At 41.8% G+C, this 13917-nt stretch overlaps 1 pseudogene; it reads right to left on the reverse strand.

The window, feature by feature from the left end:
- Positions 1-12314: 12314 nt before the first annotated feature.
- On the reverse strand, positions 12315-13358 carry LOC123394705 (annotated as a pseudogene).
- Between the last annotated feature and the right edge of the window lie 559 nt (positions 13359-13917).

Below are 13917 nucleotides of genomic sequence, written 5' to 3' on the forward strand. Positions count from 1 at the left end.
GGTGAGATTGTTTATTGCTGTTGTTCGTGCTCTTGAGTTATAAATTACCGTTTAGGTTCATCAATGTCAATTTAATTTGAAAAGAATTGTTTGGCTAACTCTATAGTAGTTAGTGAAATATTCTGCAGCTATAGTAATGGGGCCCATGATGTTCCAATAAATGGACATTTAAATGCATATCCACTGAATTTTTATGATTCCCTACCACCTGGTATCTCTGTAGATACTGAAAGAAAATTGTAATTTGATAAGGCTGGCGTGTTTGAAACATGCTAATCTCCCCCATCAACACCGAAGAATATGTATGTGGTGATTTATGACACGAAATATTCTGCAGACTTTTAACTTGGAAAACTCAAGCTATAAAATTAGCAAAGCCCAGGCAGGTCAGGAGAGCAAGTGTACTGGGTGTACAAGGCCATCTGAATTCATACTGAAACACAAAGGCCACAAACCCACAATTACCTGGTAGCTGAGCTGGGCCTAGAAGTCAAGGGTTATGGCTCTCGGTCTAGGGCTCATTTGTAGGTCCTACATCATGGCATGAAGCTTAGAGCTGAGCTGAACTGTGATGTCTTGCCAACATAAATAACTGCTTAGCTGACAGAAACTTCAGGGGGCAGACAATTTCGTATTAAAAAAAAAAAAATACTTGGAAAGCTCAAATCCAAATCCATTCTACCATATAAATTAGCTAATTTCACAGTGTATAAGAAGCACTACTTTTTACTGCCTGTCTGAACTAGGAACTCTACGGCAGCAGTACATTTTGTTTGGAGCAAAATCTTTTACTGAGCATTCACAGAATCATGATCTCATTTTCTGAAGTGTTATCTCTGAAAACATAATCAGCTACAAAAAATTTATCACTTTACATAAATTAATTTTGCAGACAATTTTTCATGCATACCCCCCCTTGAAGGCTAACACACTAAATGAGATACACTTATACTTGCAACTACAATTTATCTTGGTTAGTGGGCATTTTCGCTCTCTGGGAGAGAATTTTAATCTTCTGTAGGAGCAAAGCAACTTGGGAGTGGGGAGGTATGTCAAACTGTCAACAAAGAAAAGAAATGAAAAGAACCAAAGAAACCAATTTAAACTAATTCAAGGACAAAGGGACTATGAGAAGCACTGGAGAAAGTTGCCATCTGCAGGAAATGTTTTAGGCTCTACGGCTGTGATTAACTCTGTATTAGCCCCTGACCTATAAACCCCGTACCCTCCTACTTGTCAATTTCTTTGTTCGTTGTTCCAATTGATAGCTCCCTAAAGAATTAGGAATTTCACCAAAAAATATATATATATATATTTTTACTAGGAAGATCTTAAAACCAGGTTGTTAAATTCAGAAATGCTCCCCTGCCCATTGGCAAATAAGTGCTACCCCAAGCCTGTTGAGTCCTCCCTCCCACACTGACTGAACCACCCCGGGTCTGGAGAGCCCCAAGTGGGTGTTGCTTAGGCACTTGGTTCCCAGTAGCCTTCCAGCCAGCCCACGACAACTCCCATATACCAGTGCCCATCTTTATATGTCCTCCCAGATAGAGAAGGCTCAGTCCTTTGCTGGGAAGATGCCACTCCATCTGGCAGTGTTGGCACCCAGCAGACAATGCCCAATGCCCATCTGGTCCCTGAGGCTGTGACCCATCATCAGAGGCTCATACTCCCTTGGAGTTGCCCCTACACGGCCCCTAATAAAACTGCAGGGTACCAAAAAGGTCATTTGATCTTTTGAATACCACCTTGGATTGAAACTATGCTCACTATCTTTTCTCGAAACTGTTTTTTATTAAATATAACACCATTCTCTCTGTTTCCCTCAAGAAACCACGCTTCCTCATTCCTTTGTCTCAACGTGAAAAGTTCATATGAACTTTGTGAAATGATTGATTTCACAGAAACATCTGAAATTACTTCCAATCTCCCTGAAGTTCTTCCTTATGCTTGCATTTCAAATAACATGAACTTGGGCATGTGCCCCCATCAAAAAGATAAAAATGCATATTCAAATTTTGGTTGCACATTATACCACAATAAAGCTGATATTAAAAGAAACACACACACACACACACACATCCACAGTGAGGGAAAAAGAGTGCATGAGCAATTTGGTTCTCTGAGTTCTCTTATTCCTCCCTGCCCATGTTGCATTGGCTACAATGCCATGAAGAAAAAATCCATTTCAAAAAGAAAGAAAGAAAGAAAGAAAAAGACCATTTCATTATATATATAATTAGAGGTAAGAAGAATGGCATGAACAATAAGCCATCAAATATCTGATTAGGGCCAAGCTAGTTTTATTAAAGACAGCGTGCCACACAGATATAAGTAATTCTATGTTTATGTGATCCTTTGACCTCTCTCCCTAATTCTCTCTGGTTCGGTATTATTGGCTGTTGTAGACTATGGCTAAGTATGATAATCTCTCTCCACCCTATTTTTCCCTTAAACTGTCTGATTTTTAATGGCTGGTTTCACAGAATGTAAGGTATTTTAAGAACATATGTTGTATTATGGCAGAAACACCATTATTCGGGTTTATTTCTAGCCTGTTACTTTGCGCTTTCTATTCTATGCTATTTCTACATATTCTTCAATTGTAATATTTGTCTGGAGAATAAAAAGAAATTTATTCACACTGGGTTTGGTCCAAAAAATACTTCTCAACCTTCAAAATAGCTTTGCATCTAAGGGAAAGTCAAGAGTAGCTACTGGGTTGTACACTTAGTCAAGTATTTGAGAGACTGACAATCTGGAAAATTTATTGAACTGTCACATCAATCTGGTACAACTATAACTTGAGTTCTTTTGGTTATATTCACTCTATATATAATGCACTTAAAAATGTAGCTTTTTGGAGGCGCCTGGCTGGCTCAGTTGGTGGAGTATGTGACTTGATGTCAGAGTTGTGAGTGCGAGCCCCACGTTGGGTACAGTGATTACTTAAAAGTAAAATCTTAAATGAGGGAGGACATCTGGTGTCTCAGTCAGTTAAGCCGCTGCCTTCGGCTCACGTCATGATCTCAGGGTCCTGGGACTGAGCCCTGCATCAGGCTCCTTGCTCAGCAGGAAGTCTGCTTCTCCCTCTCCCTCTGCCTGCTGCTCCCCACTGCTTGTGTTCTCTCTCTCTCTCTCAATCTCTTTCTCACTGTCCCTCCGTCTCCCTCTCTGTCAAATAAATAAATAAAACCTTAAAAAAAAAAATCTTAAGTGGAGTGCCTGGGTGGCTCAGTTGGTTGGGCGTCCAACTCTTGGTTTCAGCTCAGGTCGTGATCTCAGGGTCGTGGGATCAAGCCCAGCATTGAGCTCCTTGTTCAGCTGGGAGTCTGCTTGAGATGGTCTTTCCCTTGTGCTCTGTCCCTCAACCCCCTAAAATAAATAAATCTTTAAAAGTAAATAAATAAAATCTTCAAAAAGGGACACCTGGGTGGTTCAGTGGGCTAAAGCCTCTGCCTTCCGCTCAGGTCATGACCCCACGGTCCTGGGATCAAGGCCTGCATCGGGCTCTCTGCTCAGCAGGGACCCTGCTTGCTCCTCTCTCTCTGCCTGCTTCTCTGCCTGCTTGTGATCTTTAAAAAAAATCTTCAAAAAATGTAGCTTTTTGACACTCAAATATTAGTGTAACTATCTTTAAAAAAATAACACAAACTTTATTGCTGAGCAGTTTTTTTTTTTAATATAGCACAACTCCCAAACTATTGTTTCTCCTGAACAATAAGTTTGCAGGGACTTCTGTTTGTTCCTCATCTACAATTAGTAGGTAAAACAGTATGTCAGAGATGGAGTTCCTTGTTGTAAACATCGCCCAGACATATATGAAGTTCCTGGCATTGTAACCATCGACATGGTATAGAGATCAAGAAAACTAAAAAAACTTTGTCCTCAAGAAGACAGGTAAAAACAACATAAGCAGAAATATCAATGACTAAAAGAAAACACCATCCCCTCTATACAATGAGCTACAAGCTATTTTGCTGCAATAGTATTCCTATCCAAATATGTGGGTGCATGTGTGTGTATAAATAAAGGGTACTGAATTTGGGGAACATTTTTACTGCCTTTACATAAGATTTGAAGTTTTGTGGTTTCAGAGAACAGTGACAAACTCAAATGATGTTCACACACTTAGGATTCTTTTGCCTTCTCTAAAAATATCAATAGTATTTTTTAATAGCTACCATCTGTTGGCAAATATTACGTGACAGGTATAATGTTAAAGATGTGTTGCTTCATTTAATCCTCACATAATTCCACTCTTAGATTTTTTTCCTTTACACAATAAGGAAAGAGAATTCGAAAGGTTAACTAACTTGTCTAATCACTTGATGCTTTAGGTTTGTCTGACTCTTAACTATTCCATGTTGGCTTGTGTTTTCTTTCTGTTTAGACATCAGATACAAATGCCAAAAGGAACAAAGGTTGAAATTTGACCCTTATTAGGATACCAGAAATAAAGACTCGGCCTTGTTCTCAAAATGAAATTTTCCTTGCAAATAAAAACTCTCTAAAACTCAACAAATACCCATTGAATACCTATTTTGTGCCAGACCTTCTTCTAGGAGCTGATTATCAAATTAATATTGAGGGGCGCCTGGGTGCCTCAGTCAGTTAAGCATCTGCCTTCAGCTCAGGTCATGATCTCAGGGTCCTGGGATTGAATTCGGCATCACATCGGGCTCCCTGCTCAGTAGGGAGCCTGCTTCTCCCTCTCCCACTGCCACTCCCCTCACTTGTGCTTTCTCTTACTCTCTCTCCTGCTATCAAATAAATCAATAAAATCTTTAAAAAATAAAGTAAAATTGAAATGGATGCTACTCATTGGGTGACTTACCACTATATGAAGGTAGACAAAATAAAGAAAAAAATTTAGAATATTCTCCTTAAGTACAGCAGGGAACTCAGCTTGAATCTAGATTTTGTTCACCACAGAAATCAGGTTAACTTAGGGGCTTGGAGAGTGGAACAGAAAATCCTTGAGCATTTATGGAAACACACTTTTCAAAGACATTCATTCTAAGGGAAGAGAATCATAAAGAATAATTTGAGCACCAGAAAAGTAGACAAGGTCAAAAAAAGAGACAGGTCTTCAGATTGTCTGGATTGATGATACAGCCCCAGAACCAGGGGCCTGAAGCAAAAAAGCCAGCAAAACCCAAAAGAACTGAACCACCAAGTGCCGACTGTGGCAGTTCCATTCACGGTCAACACAACCCACTGCCCATGGCTCTTAGAGCAAAGGGACACTATGCCTTCCAAACAGACATCAGTGCCCTCAGCATGGAACTTGTGCAGCTTCAGGACAAACATCAGCCATGGCCTCAGCTCTGGAAACCACCAATAGAGAACCAGCTGCCAACCTGGACATTAGCATTGTACAGAGACTTTCCTACAAAGGTCTGGAGAAGGGAAGGAGATAAACATGGGGACCATATGGGGTGCCTGGCCGGCTCAGTCAGTAGAGCATGCAACTCTTGATCTCAGGGTCATGAGTTCGAGCCACATGTTGGGCATAGAGATTACTTATAAATAAATAAATAACATGGGTGCCACAGGGTAACCAACAGATTTAGTTTTTAGAATCTTCATGAGATACCCTTTGAGACTCCCAAGACCATCTGTAAGGAATCCCAGAAACTGGAGTTCCAACAGAGTGCTGGAGGATAGAAGAAGAGCCTTGGGGCGCTACGTGTGCGCTCATTTCCTGCCAATTTGTATTAAGTAGATTTGTAATGTTGCAGTGTGAAAAGATTAATGAAGCCCAACTTTATATGTGAAATGTGAATAATTCATCCATGATTTTAATTCAAGAATCTCCTAATTCCAAAGCTGCATGGCCAAGTGAATTTCATATTGAGTGGATCCTATTTTCACATGGCACAGCCACGGTAGCTATTAAACAGAAATAATATTCCCATTAGAATATTCACCTGAATTACATGGGTTTCGAATTACACAAGGTGTATGAGTTTTGTCACTGTTGCTTTGGCCATGGCAAACTCCGGTTTGGTGTGGCTGGGATGCCTGGGTTATATAAACAGCAGACAGAGAGGGTGGTGCCTCACACAGCCATCTAATCAACAAAAAACCACTTTTTCCTTTCATTCCAGTAAATTAATACCTTCTTCCTTACAACATGGCATTTTCTCAGAAGATTCCTGAAAATGAATTAAGTAGGAGGTGCATTTTTAAGCTAGCTCCTGCAGAGACTTATCACCTAAGTAACCATTATACTGATGTGGCTGTAATATTTGTATTTTTCAATTCACTCATGATTACATCAATCATGAGCTTAATTCTGTCCACCCACTCAGAAGTCACCCATGACCATAAGCAGTTCATGAGCCTTTTGTAAAGACAGTCTTCTGAAATAAAGAGACTGTGTTTGCCATAATAGATTTGTGGTTTTGTTTTTCATGGCAAAGGAAATGTAGCCGCTGAGAAAAGCAGGCTCCTATAGCAAGTTCTGTTTTTTGTTCTAAAGGCTTTGAAATTACTTTAGTAATCACAGAGTATAAAGAATTAGAACTGTACTGTCCATTATCATGCCAATAACCACATAAGGCTATTAAGCACTTTAAATGGGGCTGCTCTGGGTGGAGATGTGCTTTAAATGTAAAACACAGACTAGATTTCAAAGATTTAATATAAGAAAAATGTAAAATGCTTTATTAGTAATATTTTATGTTCATGAAATGGTGAAATAATCATTTGGATACAAGAGTTAAATAAAATAGAGTACTAAATTTTATTTCACCTGTTTCTTTTTACTTTTTTTAATGGGACTAAGAGAAAATGTAAGAAATACATATGTACCTCACATTATATTTCTGTTTGACAGCACTGAGCTAGATGCTGCCATTATTCCTCCATCACCATATTCTTCCTCTGCCTTTATACACAGAGCATGCCAGGGCTGGAAAATTTAGCACTTCTCCATCACTAGAGGTCCAGATATGTCCAGAATATTTCTAAATATTCCCAGGGAATGTGTGTATGTCCTGCCTGTCGCTCTGAACTGCCTTCATACTTTTACCCCGTCAGAACATAACATCTGGGGCACCTGGGTGGTTCGGGTCATGATCCTGGGGTCCTGGGACTGAGCCCTGCATTGGACTCCCTGCTCAGCGGGGATCTGCTTCTCCCTCTCCCTCTATTCCTCCCCCATCACTCATGCACTCCCTCAAGTAAATAAACAAAATCTTAAAAAAAAAAAAAAAAAAGAAGAAGACGAGGAACATAATATATTTTCCCATCTCGCCTCATCCCTAGTTTCAGCTCCCTAAGGACTCATGTTTTACAAAAAATTCTTCCAGACCAAAAAAAAAAAAAATTGATTTTCATGGACACATGCCTTTCCTTAATGAGATGGACTGCTAAGGCGTAATCTAGTTCCCCATTTTCTCAACCTCTCTCACGAGACCCACCTCTAGTTCTTTGATTTGCATAACCAAAAGGCCCCTCAAACTGTCTTCCCAAACAAGAACAGTCTTTCCTCAAGACAAATTCTGCACCCCACACCACATAATATGAAAAAGGCTGCCTGCCAATGCTAAACCAGGTCCCATTATTGCTTGCATCTCCCACTACGTAGACTTGATAACAAATCACCGGGCAGGGTCTGCAACCAGAGAGATGTGTTGTAGGAGCTGTGTGTTTACCATGATTGTTGACTGGGGTCTGCTCATTCAAGCCTCTTTGTTTACTTAAATGCATTCATCCTCAAGCTTCACTCTGCAACATCTGTGTATTTTTGAACTGCTGGCTGTAAACTGCTAGCTTTGATTAGAGACCTGTGCATTTAGCCCTTTCTGTGGGCTCATTGTTGTGCTGGGTCAGAGGGATGCTGGGAACCTGGGTACTTCTGCCCAGCTGAGCTTTCATTGAGCCTCACAGAGTATGCGTGCACCTGGGGTAGAGATGGCTGTTGAGGGGAAAACCCCAGAACTTCCTCAGCTGGTACCTAAGTAGAGGGAGGGGGGGATGGAGATGTCTCCAAGCAGGTAGGTCAGCTATGTGGATGGTGAAGCCCCACATTGCCGTGTGGTTAAAAGGAGAAGAGAACCAGGACAATGCTGGGCTTCAATGATGATTATTAAAGAATTCAAAAATACATTTTAATGTATATTCTTTTCACTAATTTCAACATTTTCCTCAGAGAAATGGCTGTTCGAGATCTGAAACAGGAAAGGGACAGGACATCATGTTAAATCAGAAAGTAGGGGCGTTTTCAAAGATTACTAGGTGGGGTCCACAGGACATGGAAGTTACTTACTACTGTCCAAAGTCATAACATTTTGAAAATTTTAAAAAAATGAACTCTGGTTCCATTCAAGATGCAATGAGGACACGCCACACCATATCTCCCCTTGATTACAAAAAAAACCCCTAGACATGGTATATAAAGCAAATACCAGAGGCTCTACAAAGTGGATGTATTAGTTTGCTTCACTGCTGAAATAAATTACCACAAATTTAGTGGTTTAAAACAAAACCAATACATTATCTATAGTCCCAGAGGTCAGAAACCTAAAATGGGTCTGCAAAGCTGTGTTCCTTCGGGAAACTCTAGAGGAGAATCTATTTTCTTCCCTTTCCAGTTTTTAGATGCTGCCCGAATTCCTTGGCTCCCAGTCCCTTCCTTGCGTCTCTCTGACTTTTGCTTCTGTCATCACATCTCCTCTGGCTGACTCTCCTGCCTCCCTCTTACAGGGGCCCTGATGATCACATTAGAGCCACCCAGATAATCCAGGATAATCTCCCCCATCAAAAGGTCATTCACTTAATCAGGCTTGCAAAATCCTTTTTGCCACTTGAGGTAACATATTTACAGGTTCCAGGTCTTTGAGCATGGACATCTGGGGTTGGGAGGGTGAGTGGGCAATTAGTCCACCTACTACAGTGGATAAAGAGCAAGGGGACTGGGTAAGGAACCCGGGGTTTAAGGGACAACCTGGAAGAAATTCTCAGGCTTTTTTCTTTTTTTTTTTTTTTTCTCCTATACATCCCAGCTCAAGCTCTGAGGCAGCCTGCAACCAGGACTAAGAGAGGGCATGGACGGAGGGTGCTATGAGAAAAACCTGCTCTCCAGCCATGGGGAAGGTGAAGGGCACGGGGGTTCCTACGAGGGACTCAGGATTTAGGACTTTCCCTACTCTGTGTCAGGCGAAAACCAGCGAGAAGACAGCATCAGGAAACGTCCACATTTCTGAACAGAAATGCTTTTTTTCGAAGTCCGGAATCAAATCGAACAGAAACAATACAGTAGTCCCTCCCTCCTTACTCGGGGCGCATAAGTGCCAAGACCCCCGAGCGGTGCCTGAAACCATGGAGAGCATTCAACCCTATATATGACTATGCTCTGCCCCAACCACACATACTATAGAGTTTAATTTATAAATGAGGCCCAGTAAGATATGAATAATAGTAGCTGAAATAATAAATAATGACGAATAATTCAATCGAACAACTGCAACAACATACTATAACCAGCTACGTGAAAGCGACCTCTCTCAAAACGTCTTCACTATCCTCAACTCACCCTTCCTCTGCTTCCTGCCGTGACAGGGACAAGGGGCGGTGACACACGTCTGCGTCAGGGGGCGAAGCGGAGTGAGTGCGCAGGCGTTAGGCGCTGTGACGCAGCGTCGGACTCTACGGACCCGCCTCCTCGGAGGCTGCGTCAGAAGGAGGAGCCTCATTGCGGAAGGCGTGGTGGGCGGCTGCTGATTGACAGCGCGGAGAGACGGAGCGGCAGTGACGAGGCCAGGACGGCTGTGCCTGCCAGGAACAACCGTGGAGTCCTATAACCAGGGTCTTAGAGGACCCACGGAAATTGTTGGGATGTTGGGGGCGGATATAACTTGAGTTCTAAAAAGGCTCTTGGGAAATTAAAAACAAGAAAGAAAAAGACTCTTCAGGCTGAAAATAAGGATCAATCATGGAAAATGCAGAAGAAAAGAGTATGACTCATGAATTTCAGATACAGGCAGAAAATGAATATTTAACAATTATATAGAAGATAAAATAGAGTTAGTTGCTGGATGAAACGCTAAAAACAGAACACCGCGTTGGCTAAAACCTCTTTCTTTAGAATTTTTCAATAAAAACTTTCAAGTAACCAATAACTGCACAATTTCAGGTTCCTTTCACAGAGTCATAAATCAAGCCAGAAGAAATTCCAAAAACCATTTAAACCAATTACCTGTTCCAGGAAGGGAACAAGGCTTAACTGACTCAAAAGGAAAATTTTGAAGGCTCTTTTAAAAGTTTTGAGGAACTCCTACCACCTCCTCGGTTCCCCTTTCTGCTGCTCAACTCATCCCCAAGATGCCAGCTGTGGTCCCCTGACACCTAGGAGACCAGAGAAAAAGGGATACAGACCCCAGTCAATGTCACTGCCTGGATAGTCCTAAATTCTCCTGGTGATTTCTGTTTATGCCCAGAGTTGCCCTTCTGTGTCCAGGGTGTGATGTTCAGCTATACCATCTCTGATCCATCCCAAGTGTCCCTACATGCATGGTCCCTTCACCACTTCCCACAAGGAACCCACTCATCTAGAGCATTTTGTTTGAATACAACGTTTTCAAGGTTGAAGAGTTTGCAGGGAAAGGTCATACATAAGAGTGCAAGGACCTCTCCCATCTCCTTACCCTCTTCCTCTCTCTCCTGCGCACCCATGTGACTGTCTCCTTTTCATCTTGAATGGAAGATCTCTCCACTCCCTGGCCCCAAATTTCAATTTATTCATGTAGAAGCCTCTCTCTCTCACTCTTTCTCTTTCTCCCTCTCTCGTGCACAGTAATCAAGAATGTCTCAAAAAGAAAAGAAAAAAAAAGTCTCAGCAACTACCACAAGCAAGCAAGACTTCCAAATAACTATTGTGCTCTCGTGAAGAATGTTGATGCCTAAAATTATCTCTCAGTTCATCAATCTAAGCAGGATCATTTCTGAACTTAGAGTAAATGTCTGTTACTACTGTTCTCACAATGCTTCGCTGAAATTCCTGAGAGGGAGTAAGTTATGTAAATCACCACCTGTTTTCTACATCCTGAAGTCCAGTTTCTACCCCTGATGTGCTCCATGTCTTTTTCAACTTTCTATTCCTTTTCTTGCCTGTGCCTCAGGTGGGGATCTCCCCATTAACAAGCACTGAGACAGGGATTTGAATGGGAGTAGCTAATTTGGGAGGTGATTCCAGGAAGCTCTGGTGGGGGAGTGGGAAGATGAAAGAGAAAAGGGAAGGAAGCCAATATAGAACGCATTCACGAGCAGCTTATTACTGTGAGCAAAAGGCGCTTGATCCTTCTGAGGATCTCAGAGAGATGATGTTGAAAAGAGATGGGGAAGCTGATATATTTATCCATCAACCCCAATTCATTGATGGATAGGGTTGATGGATAAATCAAGCTTTATTTAGGTTGAGGTGGACAGGTTGATGAATAAATCAACCTCTATTTAGGTTGAGATGGATAGTTGAGGGTTGAGGGTAGCTCCCAGCGGCCTTCAGTCCCTGCCACTTCAGGCCTGCCCTGCATAAGGTTAAAGCACAACCCCACTCCTGCTAAAAAGCCATTGGCCCTGGTGGGTTCAGGGATGGCAAGTACTTGGGGGTGAAGTTGGATGCACTAACTTCCTCTGCTGTGATGAATAACCTAGACCTCTTAGGCCTACACTGTTCTGCACTAGCCCCTGATCATGCTATTCCTATACAATATCCAACTGGCGTAGGATGACTAACTTGCTCTCAAATCACCCTATGTGGCTGACTTGGCTTCTTCTGTTCTCTGGGAACAGTTTCAGAAGGATGCTTAGGAGATACGGATGGGGAAACGTTGTGGCCTCACCTAGGTCTTCCTGTCATGTTCCTAATCTATATTTCCCTTTGTTTCCCCTCTCAAAATTCCTATTCCAGCTCCATCTCATGTATATCATGAACTAATTCGTATTAAGCTATAAACAGCTAAAAAGAGCTCAGTGCTTTATAATTCCCCCCCAAAACTTTGTATTTTCAAAAGCAATGTGTTTTTTTTTTTTTAAGACACATTTATTCAGCGTCATGATCAGACTATTACATTTAGCAATCAACAGCATGGGTGCAAAAAAAAAAAAATCTACATTAAAACCCTTTGTTGGAATGCTTTACACTTTCCACAGAACAGAAACTAAAATAACCTGTTATACAATTAGTCACAAATACAGTCCTCGAGTTTTTTTGCCCATACACATGAGTATTGTCTAAAACATGTCTTCTTTGTAGCAGCTAGGCCCTGCCACCACTGTGCTTGGCTGAGTTCACAAATCTGTTGTAACCTGTAGCTTCCCTGTCACTTCTCTGGCTCTCCTCTCCTGCTAAGCTTTGTTTCCTGGCAGTAATTAAAACTTCTGCCACTGCCATAGCTGCTGCTGCTGCTGCTGGAACCACCATAGCCACCTTGGTTTCGTGGTTTGGCGAAGTATTGGCCTCCACCACCATAAGGGCCAGAGCTTCTGCCTCCAAAATTGCCTCCTTTTATGGGTCCAAAATTTGAGGATTGATTGTTGTAATTGCCAAAATCATTATAGCTTCCGCCACCTCCAAAGTTGCTTCCATCATTACCAAATCCGTTATAGCCATCCCCACTGCCACCATAGCCACCATTACCTTGACTGCCACCAAAGCCACCTCGACCACTGAAGTTTCCTCGGCGACCAAAGTTGTCATTCCCACCAAAACCACCTCCACGACCACCACCAAAGTTTCCAGAACCACTTCGACCTCTTTGGCTGGATGAAGCACTAGCCATCTCTTGCTTAGAGAGCGCTTTCCTTACTTCACAGTTGTGGCCATTCACAGTGTGGTATTTTTGAATGACAGTCTTGTCTACAGAATCATGGTCATCCAATGTTACAAAAGCAAAACCCCTCTTTTTGCCACTGCCTCGGTCAGTCATGATCTCAATCACTATGATTTTCCCATATTGTTCGAAATAATCTCTTAGATGATGTTCTTCAGTGTCTTCTTTAATGCCACCAACAAAAATCTTTTTCACAGTTAAGTGGGCACCAGGTCTTTGAGAATCTTCTCTTGAGACAGCCCTCTTTGGTTCCACAACTCTTCCATCCACCTTGTGTGGCCTTGCATTCATGGCTGCATCCACCTCCTCCACAGTGGCATATGTGACAAACCCAAAGCCTCTGGAGCGTTTGGTGTTCGGATCTCTCATTACCACACAGTCCATAAGTGTTCCCCATTGCTCAAAATGGCTCCTCAGACTCTCATCGGTTGTTTCAAAGCTCAGACCTCAGATGAAGAACTTCCGCAGCTGTTCAGGCTCTTTGGGAGACTCTGACTTAGACATGACAGCGGCCAGAGGGGAGACTTTAACGATGCTTACTCAGCGGCGTCCACGGGCAGAAAGGAGTAATCTAACGAATGTATCTCAAAAGCAATGTGTTATTGATGGTATGATCTTAGGTGATGTGTTGGAAAAGCTGTGGGATTATTTTTTTGTAGGAAGGCCTTTAGTGACATTTCTCAAATCCCTCCATTTGGCTTATCACCTGTTCCATCTTGTGATATCAGTCCTAGAAAGATTCCAATAAAAATATCGTAAGACAACTAAATAAATTGTCTATGTGAAGAAGGAATAGGTTAGAATGAAAATGTATACTTTTCTGCAGGATGGTCCCTTTTAAGTTTGATTTCTATGGAGTTCTATTTGTTTATCCCATGGTGGTCCCACAGAAAAGCAGACAGAGAAGAACACTTGAAAAGTAACTGAATAGTAATGATATGTACAGAGGAGTCTCTGATAGAAAATAAAAGTCTGTGGAGCAAAAGTCAACCTCGGAAAATAATTTTTCAGAGACTGTCCAATCCAACATATGCCACTTAGAGCACAGACTGTTGGTTAACCCCTAATGTCCATTGTC

Source organism: Mustela putorius, unplaced genomic scaffold, assembly GCF_011764305.1.
Source record: "Mustela putorius furo isolate JIRA1106 unplaced genomic scaffold, ASM1176430v1.1 tig00003836_pilon_pilon_pilon, whole genome shotgun sequence".
Lineage (NCBI taxonomy): Eukaryota > Metazoa > Chordata > Mammalia > Carnivora > Mustelidae > Mustela > Mustela putorius.